This window comes from Festucalex cinctus, chromosome 2 (genome assembly GCF_051991245.1).
Source record: "Festucalex cinctus isolate MCC-2025b chromosome 2, RoL_Fcin_1.0, whole genome shotgun sequence".
NCBI lineage: Eukaryota > Metazoa > Chordata > Actinopteri > Syngnathiformes > Syngnathidae > Festucalex > Festucalex cinctus.
This window is the reverse complement of record NC_135412.1, coordinates 6,560,408-6,580,767: the sequence shown is the minus strand read 5'-3', so window position 1 is coordinate 6,580,767 and position 20,360 is coordinate 6,560,408. Positions and strand designations below refer to the sequence as shown.

The 20,360-nt window shown below is 37.7% G+C and overlaps 2 long non-coding RNA genes across 2 annotated transcripts; both read right to left on the bottom strand.

Moving 5' to 3' along the window:
• Positions 1-9,503: 9,503 nt before the first annotated feature.
• On the bottom strand, positions 9,504-15,245 carry LOC144013498 (uncharacterized). Its single transcript, XR_013282264.1, has 2 exons — positions 12,388-15,245; positions 9,504-10,284 (listed from the first exon to the last, which is right to left on the bottom strand). It is a non-coding gene; the product is annotated as an uncharacterized LOC144013498 (long non-coding RNA).
• A 274-nt stretch (positions 15,246-15,519) lies between these two features.
• Positions 15,520-18,098, bottom strand: LOC144013500 (uncharacterized). Its single transcript, XR_013282265.1, has 3 exons — positions 17,798-18,098; positions 16,800-16,845; positions 15,520-15,737 (listed from the first exon to the last, which is right to left on the bottom strand). It is a non-coding gene; the product is annotated as an uncharacterized LOC144013500 (long non-coding RNA).
• Between the last annotated feature and the right edge of the window lie 2,262 nt (positions 18,099-20,360).

The window sequence follows — 20,360 nt, the reverse complement described above, 5'->3', positions numbered from 1 at the left end:
TAGGGGTGTGCTCAAAAAATCGATACGGCAATATATCGTTGCAGGCCTCATTACAATACATGTATCGATACGCAGGCGTCAGAATCAATATTGCTCGTTAACTTTAAAAAGGCAGTTAACGTTTGCCTTTGCAGCTTGTATTGTACCTAAAAAAAATAAAAACCAGCAGCGTCTTTGAAGTTAACTGCCTTCAATTAATGCAAAGGAAGAATATCAACATTTATTTACTTATAAACTTAACGTGGCACGTCTTAATATACCAGTTTTCCTATATTTTATTTAAAAAACGAAATAGAATGTGTTCATGAAAAAAAATGCTGTTTTTATATCCCCAAATATTAAAAATAAGCACATTTTAGAGCTGTAATTTTAATACTTATCAACTCTCCAATTCAATGACCATTTTTAAACTATCTTTTCCTACCAAGTATAGTGGCCACCCTGAGACTGGTAGCTTGTGGGTTCAATCTCTTCCCGAGTCATACCAAAGACTATAAAAATGGGACCCATGGGGGGATGGGGGGTCTTCGATCAAATGCAGGGAGCAAATTTCACCCCACTCAAGTGGGTGTGACAATTAAGCGGTTCTTTAACTTCATATGCTGAAAAATTATACGCTTTTGGGTGGTTAGGACAAAACAATAACTATTGTTTTGGCGCACCTTTGTGTTCTGAAATGAGTTGAGGAACTTCAATTAGACTAACGTAGTCCTTTGCTACCCTCTTTTGGCATTTACAGCACAGTAAGAAGTAAGTAAAGTAAAAAAAGATTTATTTCATCAGGGCACGTCAATTATTTGTGGATTTTCATTATTTGCAGCAGCGCTCGGTCCATGCCTCACACAAATAGTTAGGGTTGACTGTTTAGTTGCATTAATTTTTGGAAATGTATCATATTGTGATTAATTTTATCTGAACTTTTTGGAATAAGCAATAGATAAGGGTTTATAACGTACCCTAATATTAGTGCATCCATCCATCCATCCATTTTCTTGACTGCTTATTCCTCACTAGGGTCACGGGGGGTGCTGGAGCCTATCTCAGCTGGCTATGGGCAGTAGGCGGGGTACACCCCAAACTGGTTGCCAGCCAATCGCAGGGCACACAGAGACGAACAACCATCCACACTCACAAGCACACCTACCAATTCGGTGTACCCAATTAACCTGCCATGCATGTCATTGGAATGTGGGAGGAGACCGGAGTACCCGGAGAAAATCCACGCAGGCATGGGGAGAACATGCAAACTCCACCCAGGAAGGCTGGAGCCTGGACTTGAACCCGAGTCCTCAGAACTGGGAGGCGGACGTGCTAACCTGTCATTCACCGTGCAGCCCTCTTTTCTATTTTAATGATAGATTATTAAATATAAGTTATTATAAATTATAAGTTATAGCGGGTAGGACTAGACAAGTTCTTACTTCTTCTTACTACCCTTGAACATTTAAATGCTGACTTTACTAATTATTTTCCTTTTTAACTTTTATTTTCTTTTTTTTTCACTTTTATTTTATATTTTGTATTGCATTTATATGTTCAACAAACCAAAGCAAACATCCGCAAGCTTTGTGTGTGTTTGATCCCAGGGTGAGTGTCCAGGAGAGTGAACTTAAACAATCAAGCTGTGGACAGTAAGATTAAAAAATAAATAAATAAATACATAAATAAAAAAAAAGCTCATCCTAAAATCTTAATCCTAACTTAATGAATCTGAAATGTGCATTTAGACCACATCGTGTGTCATTTGCAATTCATCGCTTGTTGTCTGAGAATTTGAACTATATGTTAATTCATCAGATTTCCAGACTGATGCGGATGCCTAATAATTAGACAATGCAGTAATGTGGAACCACTTAAGGGGTAGATGACTCCTCCATATTTTACCTGTATCCTTCTGCTAATTTAGCTATCGAATGATTGCATCTTTTTATGCATTCCAAGCATTTCCCCATCCTATCTCACGGGCCTGTGTCAGGTGCAGACCCCTGAGAAAACTGCACAGTTTGTTGCAATAGTTGAGAATTAAAAGTGTGATGCATTCCGGCTTATCAGGGTAACAAACAACCTTAAATTGTTGTGGCTCAGCAGACATGTCTCCAAGGTCTTTAATGTAGATGAATGTTACCTGCTTGTGTTTATTCATCACATTTACATGGTCTAATCATCACCACGAGGGCTTGGGCAAAATATCGATATCACGATGTATTGGAGTTATTTCTTAGCTACAGTATTGATACAACACAATAGACTGTCAACCCACTGTAGATGTTTTAATATGAGGTCTTTCATATTCAACCACATATACTTTATACATATACCTTATTTATTGATTGATTTAATTTGTATTTTTCTTCTTCTTCTCATTATTATTATTATCCATCCATCCATCCATTTTCTTGACCGCTTATTCCTAACAAGGGTCGCGGGGGGTGCTGGCGCCTATCTCAGCTGACTCTGGGCAGTAGGCGGGGGACACCCTGGACTGGTTGCCAGCCAATCGCAGTATTATTATTATTATTATTATTATTATTAATTCAATCTCTGGTGTAATAACCTTATGTATTGATTGATTGAATTTTTATTTTTCATGTTATTATTATTATTATTATTATAAATAAAATTAATTCAATATCTGGTGTAATAACCTTATTTATTGATTGATGGAATTATTTTCTACTTTATTATCTGTTCTTATTGCTGCTGGACATGTAAATTTCCCAGAGGGAGCCATCCCAAAGGGATCAATAAAGTCAAGTCTAAGTCTAAGTCTAAGTCTGAACAGTGGTTCTTTGACTTATTGTATGAAATTTAATTTGGTCAATGACCAAGCTTGTACCTCAATTTAACCGTATATAAAATCAATTATCTCCATTGAAATTAACTGAAATTCCATGCAGCTGTTGAATTCTTGCAAAACATTTAAACATAAAAAAAACGACATATTTGATAAAGAAAATACGACTAGTTGGGTCCTGAGGTACAGATATTGACTTAGGATTTTTTTTTGTCAAGATACAAACTGCCATTCAGCCAATTTCTTTCTTTAACTTACAAGTGCAAACTTGAGATACCAGCACCTAATTGTGGCAATGAACACAAGTTTATTTACTTCACGATCAGTAGCAGTTTGGCAAATATTGAACAATTTATCAAAAAGGAGACTTCAAAGTACTGTTCAGTGCCGCTCTCAGTTGAAGTTGAAAGTTGCCACACTAAACAGAAAATAAAAAGATGATTACCTACTGTATGTAAAACAACATACTATTACTTTACCTTATGGAGAAGTATGCATAACTTAATGCTAACAAACAATACAAAACTCTATTGCCATGCTAATGGTTAGCAGTCAAAGTTAAAGCAATGGATATATGAACCAAACTAACCAACTTCCTGGTTGCCAAGATGGGCACACCAGAAGGTGAAGTACGATGATTTGGGCAGCAGCATGAAATCATGATGAACACAACTTTTTATTTCATTACGTCATTAATCTTTGATTTCATCAAATACAATATTACAGAATGCATTTTTGCCTTATTTAAAAGTAGTATGTAAAACATGTGTTTTTTTGGGTGGAATGAATGAATAGAATTTCCAATCATTTCAATGGGAAACGATAATTTGAGATATGAATGTTTTGAGTGATGTGAACACGCAATGAATTATACGTATTTCACATTTTGTTTTAATATAATAAATAATAATAAACGAAAATTAAAAAGAAAAGTTATGGCATAAATTATTGTACCTATTGCAGTTACAGTAGATATGTGCCATTAAGAGGCGTAGCCTAGTAAGTGACATCAATCAATTCAGTGTGAGCATCAGGGTGTGAGATGCGGTCTACAGCAGATCCTCACTTTGTATGTGTGTGTTTAACTGCTTTGTTCAATAAATGGCTACACGTGATGGCAATGGGAGGGCATTGCAGTACTTTAATTAGTCCATTTTTTCCCCCCCTTCCTTGACATTGGTGAAATTTTCTATTGTGTAAATTATAAGTGTGAACATTTTTGACTCCTCTAGATGGCACTCCTGGTTTAAAGATGCAATTTCAATTGCCTAGCCTTTATTTTTGAAGCAAGAGCACCATCTAGAGGAGTTAAAAAATATCGCAGGCGCTTCATGAAACTTCATGAAACTTCATGAAGCCTCATTTTACTATCACTAATTTTAACAGTAGTAAATCTATCGTATATATTTATTAGGGGTGTTAAAAAAAAATCGATTCGGCGATATATCGCGATACTACATCACGCGATTCTCGAATCGATTCAATAATCAGCTGAATCGATTTTTTTTTTATTTTTTTTATTTTTTTTTTTTTTTTTTTTAGGATTTACACCTTGAGCATGGAAGAATGTTATATGAACGGCACATTAAGCCTTAATATTTTTATTTTAATGCTGTTCAAATGTGAAACAGATTGCAAACTGTTTGTGTACAGTGGCTCACGGTTATAAGCCTCAAGTTTTAGATAAATATATTCATACAAATCTTACAGTGTACATGTACAAATTTACTGATAGTATTTTCTAAATTTGAATGGAAAAAAATCGCAACAATCGACTTATAAATTCGTATCGGGATTAATCGGTATCGAATCGTGACCATTCGTATCGGGATTAATCGGTATCGAATCGAATCGTGACCTGTGAATCGTGATACGAATCGAATCGTCAGGTACTAGGCAATTCACACCCCTAATATTTATTATAAAACACTTTGGAAAAAACGAATGCTACTGGATGACAAACAAACATATGAATCAGCTTTTCATCTGACTTAATTACCATATATTATATACTGTATACATAAAGTCTATATAGCGTATTCTGTCCACACACATTCCTGTCTCAAATCATCCCCCCCACCCCAGTTGAGCCACAGCAAGATGCCGACCGCTTGGAAAGCGATTATGTTGTTTGGTGCCTTTTTTTTTTTATTCTTGTAAGCATGGAAATGTTGCTGCAAACTGAATATTCACTTTTCGGATCTCTGCTGCCACTGAATGAAGGTGAGGGGTTTGTCCAGTACATTTATTTATCCACCTCTCTTCTCAATTCTTCCTCTCGCCTTCCACTACTTGTTCTTTCCTGGCGCATTTTTCCAGGTGTCAGGATGACTGATGGTGACCAGCAGAAGCGAGTGTCCGGTATTATCACTCCAACAAATGGCTGCGGCCTACTCGGCCTAGGCCTTGGACCAGACAGAAATCAATATTTCACCATTTAAAATCTATCAAAAGAGGATTTCTGAGCACGTATTCCCTTTCCAGCCAGCACCGACCCCCGTAAAGCTCCCCCCATCCCCCCACGCTCACACACCTCTCCCGCCTTGCCACAAACACTGAATCAGACACTTTGTAGTTACAACTAGTAATCAATAAGCCAGCACCTTCACAGATCTTAACCACGGTCGCCTCGGAGTGGTGATGGATGTCGAGGAAGGCCACGATTCATTTTGTCAGGCCATTACGCCGGCAAATTCTGTCCACTTCATCCTGCGAGCGATCATTTTTCACACTTCATAAGAGGCAGAAATGGGTTGCGATGGTGGTGGTGAGGGAGGCGGTGGGGAGGGGGGGCACTAAGAGAGGGTGACCAGAGGAAGAGAAAGGAGGGATGAATCATGGCAAAAGATGGTAAGGAAAATAGAGAAGCAGAGGGAAGTCATTGCTGGCTGCTATGAGAGGGAACAAAAGAACGGACAGCAAATTCAAGCGCTTTAGCCTTTTTGCATCGCCTGCTCACCAAAAATCCAAGTTTGGTTAACATTTCACATTTAACACAACATGAATTCCCTTCATTCATCAACAAGCAAAGTCAAAAGACAACGTGTGAGTGTGTCAATGCATGGATGTGTGCAACTGAGTCAGTCAGGGGGGAAATTGATTTTTTCCCCCCCCCCTCCTTCTCACTGAGAGCATCCTTTCCCCATAAAACACACAAGAGCAAAGTAACCATGAACAAGTCCAACGTATTGTGTTCACAACAACAAACTGGTAAATTAGTTGAGCTACAGCGCTTCCGCTCGCTGAAATATGCTTCATTTAGAATGCTTTGTGTCTAATAGGGCGGCCGCAGGAAATTGTCTTTAGCATCAATGCTCTCCCCTCATCCTGGCTGCTCGTACCTTTCCTTTCCTCTTCTTGCCAAGGGCACCACGGTGCTCTTGTTGAATCCGTCTCGTCTTGGAAAACAAGTGACAGCTGCTGTGTGTGTGTCCCTTCGTCGTGGTCTCGGCCCATATGTTGGCCCTCACCTGCTGATAGGCGAGGATTATGAACTACACGCAGTTATTAAAACCGGATTTGTTTACCCACCCGCTTGCATGCCGCGACAAACAAAAACAGTCTGACCTGTCCGTTAGTGGGCATGTTGAGCACATTTTCACAACACCAGTGACCGGATGAGCTGATTATCTCATCTTTTGAACGGCCACTTTTGTAATGTTGCTGTACTTCTTTCTGAAACTTGTTGAACGTTTTTTTTTTTTTTTTGCTCAGTTTGACTCTCAGTTCCATTGATAGCTTGTAATTTCAATCTTTTTGATTGAGAAAAGTAGTCAAACCTCGGTTTTCGAACGCTTCTGTTCTCGACCAAATCGGTTTTCGGCCAGAAAATTCGAGAATTTTATGTCTCAGAACTCGTCCAAAAAAAATCGGCTCTCGAACTGAAAAAAGCCGAGCGTACCTGAACGCGACACAGTCGCCGAGTGCAGAAAAGGCTACAAAGCTGTCTATTCCTTAAGTCTGATATGTTCAACTTTAACTGCGTAACTCTGACGAATCCTAATTTGCATAATTTGTAGTCTGTTCATTGAAAAGCGAGTTCACGTGACACAACTTACCCTCGCGTTCGTGCGTGTGGCCACTTGAACAGAATCAGTCTTCGCCAGAAGCGATAGCAGCAAGAAGTCTGACGCTAGCGTGTGCGTCAATGACTGGTGGGTCCTGTTGTTCTTATTTCTTGTCTGTAACCTTCTTGCCAGAATCAGCTATAGCTTGTTCCTTCTAAAATGTTTGTTACGAATGTTTGGGCGGTGTTTCCTCGTCCGCACAGTACCACATAGCACTCTTAAATTGATGTTGCGCTGCTAAGCCCGAAACAGAAAGTGTCACCATTTAGTTTCATAATAAGAGCGCTTACCGGAAGTGATGTTCTAAATGACGCTAGCTTAACTGCGCTAATTTAATTTGTGTAAATTGTTTCGGATTTCGAACAATTCGCTTTTGGAACAGCCTTCTGGAACGGATTATGTTCGAAAACCGAGGTTTGACTGTACTTCACAGTGAAACCACTATAGAGTATGTTGTAATAATTAAAAAAAAAGAAGAAAAAAAAGAATATGAGGTATGTTTGAAGATGCACAAACAAACCCACAACTGTAAATAATACCACCTGTCTAATTAGACACAGTCAGTGAGTGTAATTATTCACCATTGTTTGAAGGTGCTGGAAATGCTTAACAATGGATTTGTTTAATTTGCCCACATTCCCTCCTCACCATCACTTTCCTCCCTGCACCCTTGAGTCAAACAATAAACATTGATGTCTTCTCTCGTCTTCAGTCGAGGTTCCAGTGTAATGTGTTGTGTCACGTCTCACTGCCCCCTTGTGTTTGTCTCTCCGCACATGAGGACAACTGTCTTTTTTTTTTCTTCCGACCTCCATATCTGCTCAACATTTTCATTCTTTAGTGCGGGGTTGCTTTTTTTCCCATTTTGGTTTATGTACATCTCTTCATCTTATTGTCTACTCTTTTTTTGGGGGGTGAAAATATTCCCTATTGTCACTTTCGCGTTGCCTTTCAATGTGTTTATCATTCCTCAATTATTTGTCAGCTGGAGTAGAATATGAATGTGGTACATTGGAGTATAATTCCCTTCAAAATGATTGACTTGTTGAGCAAAAGTACTGAATTTATCTAAACGTGCATAGGTTTATTAATAAAAGGATACTGATTTTTCTGTCTCACTATAGGGTAAGTTATGTATATCACTGTGAAATCTGTTTAATGTAAAGAGCTTGCACAATGCAGAGCAAGTGCTAATCCTCATGAGTCTTACTTGTTATAATTATCTGTATACGCTGCAGGCTGTTGGCCCTGTCGCAGCTTGAGAGCGGACGCAGCTACAACAAGCCTTGCATCTCACTCTTCTATCACATCTGCATCAGCTCGACACTTTTCGGCGTTCGCCAGTAGGGGGCGCAGAGCCACTGTTATATTGTGTTTCACAGGCCAGCTAGAGAGTAACGAAAGGCCGCAAGCTCCTGCTGGCAGGCTTTTATTTATTCCATTTATTTCGGGTCACTTATTAGCCTTTAAACACACATCTTTATACTTTTGAGGTTTTTTTTGTTTGTTTGTTTGTTTTTTAATTCACCTCTGAAAATATAGCAATTGTTTTTAGTTGCATTTATGAATAATGAATAAGTTAATTAAAATGTCCTAGTCTAAATATTACAACAGATTAAAATGTATGCTCCTTACTCTTTATATCACCCCTCAAAAAAATAATAAATACAAAAATCACATTTAGAATACTTTATTTCCTATAATCTTATGATAAAAAAATAATTTCTCTCCTAATGAGTCAGTAATACTAATTACACCACTGTGGTGCATTTGTTCTCAGTGTGTAAGGACTGTTTTAATAAATGAGAAATCAGGGCAGGTTAAGTAGCTCAGAGGCGGGGACAAAAGCCAATTTCCTATCAGCTTGTTGCCTTTTGTGCCAAAGCACATTGGAGGATTGAACCTGTCAATCAAGAATGGAACAGGCATGTTGCCATTGCCGCAGGACAAAAAAAGCCCCAGCTCACATCTTGGCGCGGCTTTTAAAGGCACGGAAATAAAAGCGTAAACGTTTAGTAGTAGCTACATGTGATGCCATCGTAAAAAGTGACCTCTTGAATTCACTTTTGTCATGTTTTACACATTGTGCACTCTTGGGTGTCACCCTGTCCACCTTCACAAATGTAAACCTGATAATGAGGATGCAATTGAAATTTTTAGAGCTTAGGTATCGCTAAAGACACAAGCAGAAAGGGGGTTAAAAAAAAAAAAAAACAGCAAGTGGGAATTGGGTGCACAGATTGCAAAAACCTCCCCTCGACCGGCCAAGCGTCACAGGCATCAAAGTGAAGACATTGTTTGGGAGGAACAATGGCTGCAGTCACAGTCGAGGAGTTTGTGTGTCGTTGCATGTTTGCGCTCCCAGAATCCCCCCGCGAAAGTGAAATCACTGGATTATCAAAGCAGCAGATGCACATCACGGGGAACAATATCATTGGCAGCTCTCAGAGGGGACTCTTCAGAGGCTTCGGCTCTTGGAGATGCACAGATAACTTCCAACAAAGAATAAAAAAAACCCGCTACAAACACACCGTTTGCTTCTCTTACGAATACTCACATTGTAAAGTGCATCGTGGAATATAAGAGTTACATTGTAGTTATTTTGTAAATAGAAGTTTTAGAGCAACAAACAAACAAAAAACAGGCTTTAAACTAGGATTTTTAATATTTGTATGTTTTTGTTGGCTTCCATTGGTGTTTCCCTGCAAGAACAAGAACAACTTTTTCCCCAGAATAAAAGAGCGACTACCAATGGTTTAAAATGATAAGGACGCTCTGGAAGCATATGTGAATGTCATTAGAATGACATCCATACAACTTTTCAGGATGAATTAGCCGAGGAGGTCTCACAACCACAGAAAACAAGAGAAATGATGGTGGGAGAAAAAAAAAAAAGACTGGAAAAGTATATCTTCTCGGACCCCTTCATAGTCAGTCCACCTATGCACATCTTCTGGCCAAATAGATCATCTGTAATAAACAGTATAGTGGCAGGAATCATCGATTAATGATCATGTGAGCAAATAGAAAAAAAAGATGATGGGCATAGATCCAAGCTAGAGGAACAGTAAATATGGTAAATGTCAAAATTGCTGCACTTACCAGCAAGTGACCTTTACATGAGTGCGCCAGCCACAAGTTAGCATGTTGCTTCTTTAGCCTAAAGTGTGGGAACAGAGCGTCTTTTTTTTTTGCTATGGACCCAATTAAACCTCCAATCTTTGATTTTGTGAGTGTTTTTCTGCACTCACATTGAGTCATGATTGAAGTGGCGCTGGGGTGCGTGCCAACAGGCAAGATAAATGATGTGCGTAATAGTTTTCCATCTCCTGCTGATGGGCTGTTTTTCACCAATATACACAGCGTATTCTCCTGGACGGTAAAGCCGCTGCTGTATATGCGGGGGGAGTGTTTGCTGATGACCTGTTCATCATTTCATCCGGTAATGAGTCCTAATTTATTTCCATTTCAAGTGAGACCATTGTTATACTTTTGACCACAAACAAGCAATCACTTTTCAAGATGTAAAACATAAATCAAAATGAGTCAAGATATGTCAGTTTATTTCGGTATACTTTACAACACGGGTGTCCGAACTTTTTCATTTGAGGGCCACATACAGAAAATCAGAAAAGGACGCAAGGGCCACATAATGTTATGAAGAGAAATTGTGTTTAGTAATAAAAATTGTACAAATAATTTATTTGTGCTTTTGCATATTTAGAAAAATGCTAAAGTATATAAACCAATTTATTTATATTATGGCAGTAGGGTTATTATAGTTTTGGAATTTTTTATTTTAGTTTTTATTTAGTTTTGAGGTTTTTTTTTTTTAATTTAGTCAAATTTAATTAGTTTTCAGGGTGGTTCTGTTAGTTTTTATTAGTTTTAGTTCTTTAATAAATGCTTAGTTTTAGTTTATTTAGTTTCAGTATTAGTTTTAGTTTTTTTAATGTGTATTACTTGTGCGCAATATTTTTTCTTTTGTTTTATTTTAGTTAGTTTTGTAAACCTAAAATGTAGTTTCAGTTCGTTTTCTTTTTTAAAAAGCATCTTCATTTTAATTTTATTCTGTTAATGAAATTGTTTTATTGAATTTTAGTTTTTTTTTTGTTAGTTTTAGTTAACTAAAATAAACTTTAATAGCACCTGTGTTTTTTGACACCCTCCCTTCTTACTTTGACCATCTCCAAACATTTTTGTTTTTATTTTATTTGAACTGAGTCAAATGCCATTTTTAGCATATGTATTGGGCCATTAAAAAGTGGACGGCGGGCTGCAAATGGCCCCCGGGCCGTAGTTTGGAATTCCCTGCTTTACAAGATATGTAACAACCTTTTTGAGACTGAGAGCTAATTTTTAGGTAGTGATTAATGCAAAGGGCTACCTGTTTGATACACACCTCTGAAATAATGTTCATATTTCATTTAATAAGGATATTATTATATGCCATTAGTCATACTTAATTATATTCATATACAGCATGTGATGACAATTGTGTTTATTATTTCTCACAATAATTAGGAAACAGATAAATATTGATATGCATCACGATTTCTATTGCATGCCAGTGTTTACATTTTGAATAAGCAATTCTACAACATTCCTAGAAAATCCCAATGTTCCAACTCGGGATGTTCGAGATCACTTTTTTTTTTTTTTTTTTGACAGATGCAGAGACCTCTGGAGTAGTCTGCATTACAGAACCAGTGCCACTAAACCCTAAATTTCTTCTTCAAAAAAAAGAAAAAGAAAGAAAAAAAACGTACGTTTTTAGTCCCATCTAAACAGAGTAAAATTTACAGTTTGAAGAAATTAAGATATTCAGAGGAAATTTAATGGAAATTTAATAGAAAAGTGTCAATTTTACTCTGTTTAGACTGGGACCAAATATAGTTGTTGTTGTTGTTGTTTGTTTGTTTTTAAAGAGTAAATTCTACTCTAAAAAAATGACTGTGTAGTACTTTAGATAAATAAAATGACTGACATTGACTGACAAAAAACTGACATTTATCATCATGCATTTTCCCTTCAAATTTAATGTATTTAATGGCCATGTTTAACTCATTCACTGCCTTTGACAAGTATACTTGTCAATTGTATTTTTTAGAGCGGTGCTAAATGGGGGCGAATCTGAGCATGCTCCACTGTAAATATCAAACTTGGAAACAACTTTACTGATGCCCAACCACCGGTAGATGACATCATTGCCCCATTTTATAGGAAATAAACACAGTTTCAGAGTCCATGGGAGAAATGGCTGTATTTTGGCAAACCTACATTTTTCTGCTGTCAATTATAAAAGAACGGGACGGGACAAAAAGTAGGGAGTCTATTCTGTTATTTGGTAGATTCGGTTTATATATAATTATTGAATGTAATATCACGTGAGTATTGGAAATGTAAAAAATTTTCTATAATGACTGGCAGTGAATGAGTTTTAATGACTAGTTCCTAATTTTAAAATAGGCACAAGTACAATACCTTGAAATAATAATAATAATAATAATAATAATTGGTACTCACCCACGCTGGCAACCAGTCCAGGGTGTCCCCCGCCTACTGCCCAGAGCCAGCTGAGATAGGCGCCAGCACCCCCCGCGACCCTTGTGAGGAATAAGCGGTCAAGAAAATGGATGGATGGATGGTACTCACCCACCCTTGTCCGGTCTTCCGGTGTGAGTACCAGGTGTGATCGGGCTGCCAGATTGTACCAGTGCCCTGCGCGCCTGTTAATGACGTCAGTACAGCAGCGCTACTTAAACGAAACGCAGACGTCAGATGTTTTCACTTTGATTCGGTTTTGTTGTTTCTTTTTTTTAGCTGACAATACTTGCCCCATCTCAGTAAATTAATTTGAATGTCTAACTTGTAAATAATTAATATTTTACTTTTTGCATTTATGTACTATTTTATCTCCATAATCTTATTTATTATTTATTCAATCTTAAGTAGCCTGCTTTTACATTCTTAGTTTTATTTATGTTGTCACAATTTCAGTCCAGCTCCATACATTTTGTTATTTAAATTACATCTTTAATATTTTCTGTCCAATGTTTCAATATCAATGGGCTAATTTTCAGACAATCCTGTAGCGTGACATCATCAGTACGCGGCCCCGATACGATCTGATCACATCAGGTGCCGCCATCGGCACCATGTTGGTGACCCCTCGTATATAACAATGAAAAAAATTCACCGTGATGTGTAATTTTCAGTAGAGTCCAGTGTCCGAATACAGCATTTAACGCACGTAATCTGTAATCGTGGTTTATGTTGACTTGTCATTTGCTTCAAAATGGTCACAAAATAGACATTCAGTCAAATCACTGTGATTTCTTGTACAGTATCAGTGAGTTCGTTTTTGTCCTTGCCGCAACAACCTTTTCCTCATCCATTACATTGCTGCTACACTCAAGGTCAGTGAGCGTTAAAATAATCAAATGAAAGCCCCCACCCTAAAATGGCATCCATTTCAGCCTCGTGTGGCTTCCAACATTGCGCACACGCAATGTAAAGCAGTCCCTCTATTGCTGTCAGGGAACAAGTGGCAACCTGCTGGGTGAAAAAGGGCACCGTAAGAAATCTTCAATCACTCTCAATTAATACCCCCACCCCCTCTCTTTTTCATGAAACTTAAAACTGTCTCCTGGCTGTGATAGCACACACAGATATGGATTTATTACCCCCCATAACAATATTTATGGCGACCGGTCCTGTCTGCGTTGTCTTTGAGCAAAGGTGCAGACAGCAGGTGGCAAAACGATATTGCACACCCATTTTCGGACTCCGTTTCCACAATAATCTGTAAACAAGGAATCTGGCCTGTTGCGATTTCAAGACAGTGCTTAGCGCATGCTAATAGTCGGGCTAATGATAATAAAAGAGCGTGTGTAGCCGTTGGTGAGCGATCTGGAGCGGCCCTGCTTGAAATGATTAGAAGGTTGGAGCCATTATGAGCCGCTCTCTGCCTTTTGTATTCGCCGTAATGAATATTGAGGGGGGTATTTGGAGCACTTTGAGGAACTAACAGCCTTTTTAATCCTTTAATCCTGAGGAAAACCAATTTCACCCCAACACACGCATGCACAGGCAGTTTGAAAGCGGTGTCAGTGAATGTACTGTGTGTGTGTTTAACCTGCTCTCGTTAATTTCCCGGCCCATAGACCTGGTGATTCTGGAGATTAGGTTCATTAACATCGCATATTGTGTGTGTTGGGATCAATGTGCAGATAGGGAGAGGCGAAGGCTGTCGGGGTTATCGCATTTAGGTCCTCACACGTAGGCACGCACGCATACATCCCCGCACACGCACACACGCTCGCAGCCTGGAGCGGCTGCTGTGGGCTGTGCCTGACCCCTGTGGCAAAACCTGCTGTGACAAGTGCTACCGTGACCTCCAGGAACGTTTAGCCCATAAATAAAACCTTTGCATTCGGAGCTAATGGGGAGAAGCTTTTAAGTTTGTCAAGCGATTGTATGTTACAGAAATGAATGAAGTTTTAAAATTCCTCGTGACGGGTATTTCTACTATTTTGACTCATTATGTTGAATACATTTAGATGGACAGGTTAGCAATGCCAAATGGAAACATCTGTAAAGCATCTGCGTAAATAAAGTGGTAATGTCATTTATAAAGTTGCACTATAAATAAGTGATAGTATTGGCCGGGCTAATTATTGGTATTGGCCTTTTTTTTTTTAAACGCTGACGGCCGATAAAAGATCAATTTCAATTCAATTTCAATTCAGTTCAATTCAATTCCATTTTTCTACCATTCCTTAAAAAAAGAGAAATGAAAAGGGACAGAAAGAAGTAAAACTTATATTATCTGCCCCTGATCAACAACAACAACAACAAAAATAATCAAAACAAAATAAATTACAGCGAGTGGTCAAGACGCTTTCAATGTAACAATTCCATAAAAATTTTTTTTTTAAAAATCAGCATGTCCATGTGCTATATGTATTATTCCAGTAATTGAGCTTTTGTCAAGTTTTTGAAATGCAGATAGACTGAGATGATTTTGTTTTACAATCCATATTGTTCAACAAGCTGCCGAGTTGAGTTGAAATACAGCGTTATTTTTGTTTAGTTCTATATTTTTGTTGTGGAAAAAATATCTGTTCCTCTTAATTTATACTCACTTTCCCTTTTTTTTTTTCCTTTTTTTTATTATTTAATTTGTATATTAACTGGTAACATTTCACGATGGGCTTTAAACATTATTTTGAGATGGTTAGACTCAATCAATTCATTTAATACATACAGATACATATAGTTTTTAATTGTATAAATAATGGATTAGTGTGGTCTCTGTATCCGCAGCCGCAAATGACACGAATTGCACATTTCTGTAAAAGAAATTTAAAACTGTGTTAAACTCAGGCATTAAATTTATTTAAAATTTCAGTTTGTAAGAAAGAGATGCTGCTGACCCTGGGAACTCGCTGCATCTTTTGTTTTCTCTAAAAATTAAACAAGATATGTGAAAGTTTAACATTTAGAAATTTTGGAAAATGTATTTTCTATAGAAAATTATAGGTAGCTAAAGTATTTTTTTAAGTTTTCTTCTAACTTTTAAGACATACTGATGACCTTGGCAGCTTCCTGAACTTTTTGTTTGAATTTTAAAACAAAGATGTCTATTGTCTGAGATTTACCAAAAAAAAAAAAGAAAAAAAAATCATTTTGTAAATCTGAAAAGTAGTTCAATAAACATATGGTTTAAGACATTTCAACAAAATTGAGTTTGTGTTTTTTAAAATGATTCATTTTTAAAAATAATTTTCTACCTTTCACTGGAAAATGAATTCCGGCTCCAAATAACCCGTTATTGGTGTTCTTGACTGCTAATAATCTGTATTGGCTAGGCCCTGGAAAAATAAATAAAATGTATTAGTCTATCTCTAATCAATAGTTTTGTGCTTACATTATTAAGGATACATTACATCAACCGTTAGACATTTTTACATGCATTACTTTTAAAATGAATGACAAAAACAGCTACATTTTTAGGTTGTTTTGAGTCGTCTATAATGTAGCTACACTCTTAGATAATCACTTGCAAGTTACAATCCATGGCAGCACTCATATCAAATATGAAGTACAATTAGGGTAGAAAATATAAATTGTTTTTTTTTCTTCTTCTTCAAACACACAAATATTTTAAATTTTATGTACAATTAATTGTATGTCCTTTTTACATGAACTGCGCTTGTCGCAATGAGGAGCGCAACGAATACTGCTTGTAGATTTCACACATGCTTGCTCTGCAACACCAGTTGTGTTTGGGCTGCATAGTAGGAACAGTTTTGGAACAGTATTTTGTAATACCGTCGCAGTGCTGAGAACTGGAATGTAAAGACTGACATTACAAAGTAATATCACATTTTGTCAGAGTGTTAAATGGAAGTGAACTGCTGGAAGTGGCGTCGGTAGAAACGTCGCAAGCAGGCGGTGGGGGGGGGGTTGAGAAGAGGCCATGCGGCTCATGCAGTGGGCTGATAAGGCAGCAGGGGAAGCATTTCTATGCTGCAGCTTCCTTCAGATCCCCTTTTCTGTATTTGTATGTATTGGCTAGCTTGGGAGCATTAGCCCAGGCTGCAGCATAAAGGAGCAGCGTCTGGGGAGTTTTATCACTGAGTCGGGCTGTCCGGGGGACGGGGGAATTGTGCTCAAAGAGCCCCCGTGACGTTGAATAGGTGTCGATGTCAATAGGGCAGGACATGGGAGGACCAGAGAAGAAAACGATCCTGCTAGCATGGCGCAGGGGCCTCTCGCAATCCCTCTGTGTAGGTGAGCAGCAGCATAATTAATAAGGTGGAAAGGAAAAGGGGAATGTGGAAGCACAGATAAGGTCTCATAGAGGAGGAGATACGAAAGAAAGGGACAAGGCGAAAGATGAAGCACGCTAAACATGACATTGGCATACATACCAGCGAGTAAGGCAAAGAAGAGGTTCAACGGTTTGGAGGCTTTTCACTGGAAAAACAAATTACAATTCAAATCCAAATGTTTTTTTTTTTTAAATTCTATTTAAAGTATGTGAAAGCAATCCCTCATTTGACTTTGTTTTTGGGTTTGTTAGTAGGCCAGCATGAGATCCCGAAGAAGTAATGGTATCGATTAACGACCTCAAGCTGGATGAATAGCCAGCAATAAGATGATCAATCATATCTTCGGGAGTCCCGGGCCACATGTTTGAGCCTTCGCATTAATTCAATCTCCATTATATGAGGTAAGAGGAGCTCTGTAATGGATTTGTGCACTCTAACAGAAAATGACTTTTTTGCAAACAACGTACAATTAGCACAAAGGGTTTTGGCAAACCATACTTGTATTGTCAACTTAATGGGAAATAAACCCTGCAGCTTTTCAAATCAGTTAGAAAATGTGGGGTTAATAACGTGTACCAAAACTTTGCGCCGTTAATTCATTATTATTTGAGAGACCATTGATCAAAGCAAGCTTTTCCTATCGATTTTAATATATATTCAATCTTGCTAATTTCCTCTGTTGTTAATCTGCCTTTCTGCATTTCGCTTGCTGCTGGCATGAAATTGGCAATAATGATACATTTTAGATTGAATTCTGCACTGTGACAATCCACATGTTGAAGGCCTCCCACTGCACGCAGTTGCAAATGTAAAATGTGACAAACTGCCTACTAGCAAAGCCCTGTGCAAACATAACAATCAACATAGGACTAAAAAACAGATTTTACTGTACTGCTTTCATGACGTTTTGCTTGTGGTTACGCTAAAGCACTTATTACCTTCAATTCAAGGTATTTTTCCCCCCCAGCAAACTTGATGTCTCGTCTCGTCATGAAGAACTTTATTGTATGGTACCACATTCCTGTCAAGGCGCGACTCAACACGGATTAATGGAGCTTCAATGCCACTCAAGTAAACCAAAGTAAAAGAGTACTTACACGAGAGACGAGGAGCAGAAAAGAGAAGAAAATAAATAGAGTTTGGATGGTTTTTTTCTTCTTCTTAAAAACATGATGACTTTCCTGTTAGGTAAACAAAGCTTCCTCGCCTGGTAGCCTAATACTCTGAAAAAGTGCCAAATCAGCCGGCAAGGATTCAACGCGTGTGGGGATTAAAGCTCAACCTGCAAGGCCGTGACACCCCTGTATGCAAACACAGTCGACTACGTTAACCCAGTCTGGTATCACAATGCATAATCTGCTTTTCATGCTTTTTTTTTTTTTTTTTTTTAAACACACGCGCACACACACACACACACCGGCATAATCTCTTCTTCCGGCAACTATTGGGGTGTGACCTCCATGGCCAGATACCTGCTGAGTGACAGGCAGCTCATCTCCGGCACAGGAGCAACACACACATATTTGCACATGCACGAGTGACGTCTATTTTTTTTGTGATAGTGTGTTTGGTCAGTGTGCATTCAAAGCACAAAGTATACATTTTTAGCTGTAAAACATGACCTTGGCTGTCAGATTAAAGCCTCACTGACGCTTATCAGTCCCGACCTGATGTGACACCTGCTTACCATGATACAAACATTCTGTCCATGCTTCTGTAATGACCTACAAAATTGCACAACAACTAATACAAACGTACATTCAGGAGCACAATTTGTGTCTTGTTGTCGCTTGTTGACTTGTGTTGCTTCGAGTCCGGGGCTGCTGTCATGCATGATGTCACACAAGACCTCCTCGGACTTCCGTTCAGCAACTATCAAAGGATTAACTCTGGGCATGTTTTTTTTTTTGGGGGGGGGGGCTTTTTCCTAACACTTATTACAAAAGGTGTCTTGCTGTCATGCAAGATGTTGATTCCAAACACAAGATACAAGAGTGTACCTCAGGAGAGGTCAGATCAGCAAGCGTCAAAGGATTAAATGCTAATTTGTAGTTTGTATTTGACTTTTTGGCAACACCTCTTCCAAATATAGGAGAAGAATGTGACGAGAGAAGTCGAATATCCAGCAGAAGCCACATGAAGTAAAATGACTCACGTTCAAAGCAAATCCAAGTTTCGTTTCCTCTTCCCATTTTCAATTGGTAAAGAAAAAAATGCACTGTTATCTTGTTGTTCAAAACTCTGTTAACTTTAAGCGGCTGTTAACTTTCTGTTCAAGTTAACACACCGAGGGAGCGCCGCTAACTTTTTAACAGTGTGGTTAACTACGCGTTCGTGGCTAATGCTGCCTTCATGATGCCCACTGAGCGCACGAAAGAGAGTCTATGGAGGGCTTGACTTTGTCGTTGGTGATTATTCTGATGAAGAGTTAAGCACACGTTACCTCTTAGCAGTAATACAATTCCAAGTCTCATGCTGAGTCAAAAGAGAAAGAATAAAAATGCGATTTTTTTTTAAGAAAAGTTCTAAAAATGGACAGAAAGAAAACATAAAGAAAGAAAGATGAATTAAAAATAAATAATGTCACAAAAACTCCAAAATCACTTCAACAATTGACTGATTAACGTTTTCTTCGTCAGCAGAAAACGTATTCTTTTTGGCGAATTGAAAATGGTAAGAATGAATGATAGGTGGATTAAAACAGTGAACTCCAGCACCGCACCATCGCTTGCCCTCTCGGTGAAGGCAGTGATATTTATATTATGCTTTAGATTTATTTTATTTTCAAAGTATTATAACTATTAAATGGATCCACAAATTTGATTTATTATTATTATTATTATTATTATTATTATTATTATTAATGTTATTATAATTATTATTATTATATTTTTTAATGATTTTTTGGAAGGCAGTGATATTTATATTATGCTTTAGATTTATCTTATTTTCAAAGTATTATAACTATTAAATGGATCCACAAATTTGATGTATTATTCTTCTTCTTATTATTATTATTAATTATTATTATATATTTTTTTAAAGATTTTTTTGGAAGGCAGTGATATTTATATTTTGCTTTAGATTTATCTTATTTTCAAAGTATTATAACTTTTAAATGGAACCACAAATTTGCTGATTTATAATATTATTATTATTATTATTATTTATTTTTTTTAAAGATTTTTTTTGGTGGGTTGGGGCTGGGGTTGCATCAATCATACATGGATTTCTGCAATTCCTGGGCTGACCCATGAAGCCAACAGAGGTGATCTTGTTTTTAGGGTACAATGGCTGTGAACTTTGTAACTTAAAATGTCTGTTTACAGTTAATGGTTTAAACTGGGGAGAAAAAAAAAAGGTTCTCCATGACCAAACTGAAAACAATGTTTCAAAAGTTGAACTAACACATTTTGGTCAACCTTAAAGGTTTCACGGCATACATTAATATGTATGCAGGAGTTTAATTTAACGAATTGAAATAAAAATATAGGGGTTTGGTTGATTCTGTCACAACATACATTGGGGACATTTTCTGCTGTGTGTTCAGTCCTTTTGCCCTATAGAAGAATTCTAGTCTTCCATCTTGAATGTGAGAAACTTGTACAACCTAATTAAAGGTGCGGTGAAGCCAAACACTTTGCGAAAACAATTTGCCGT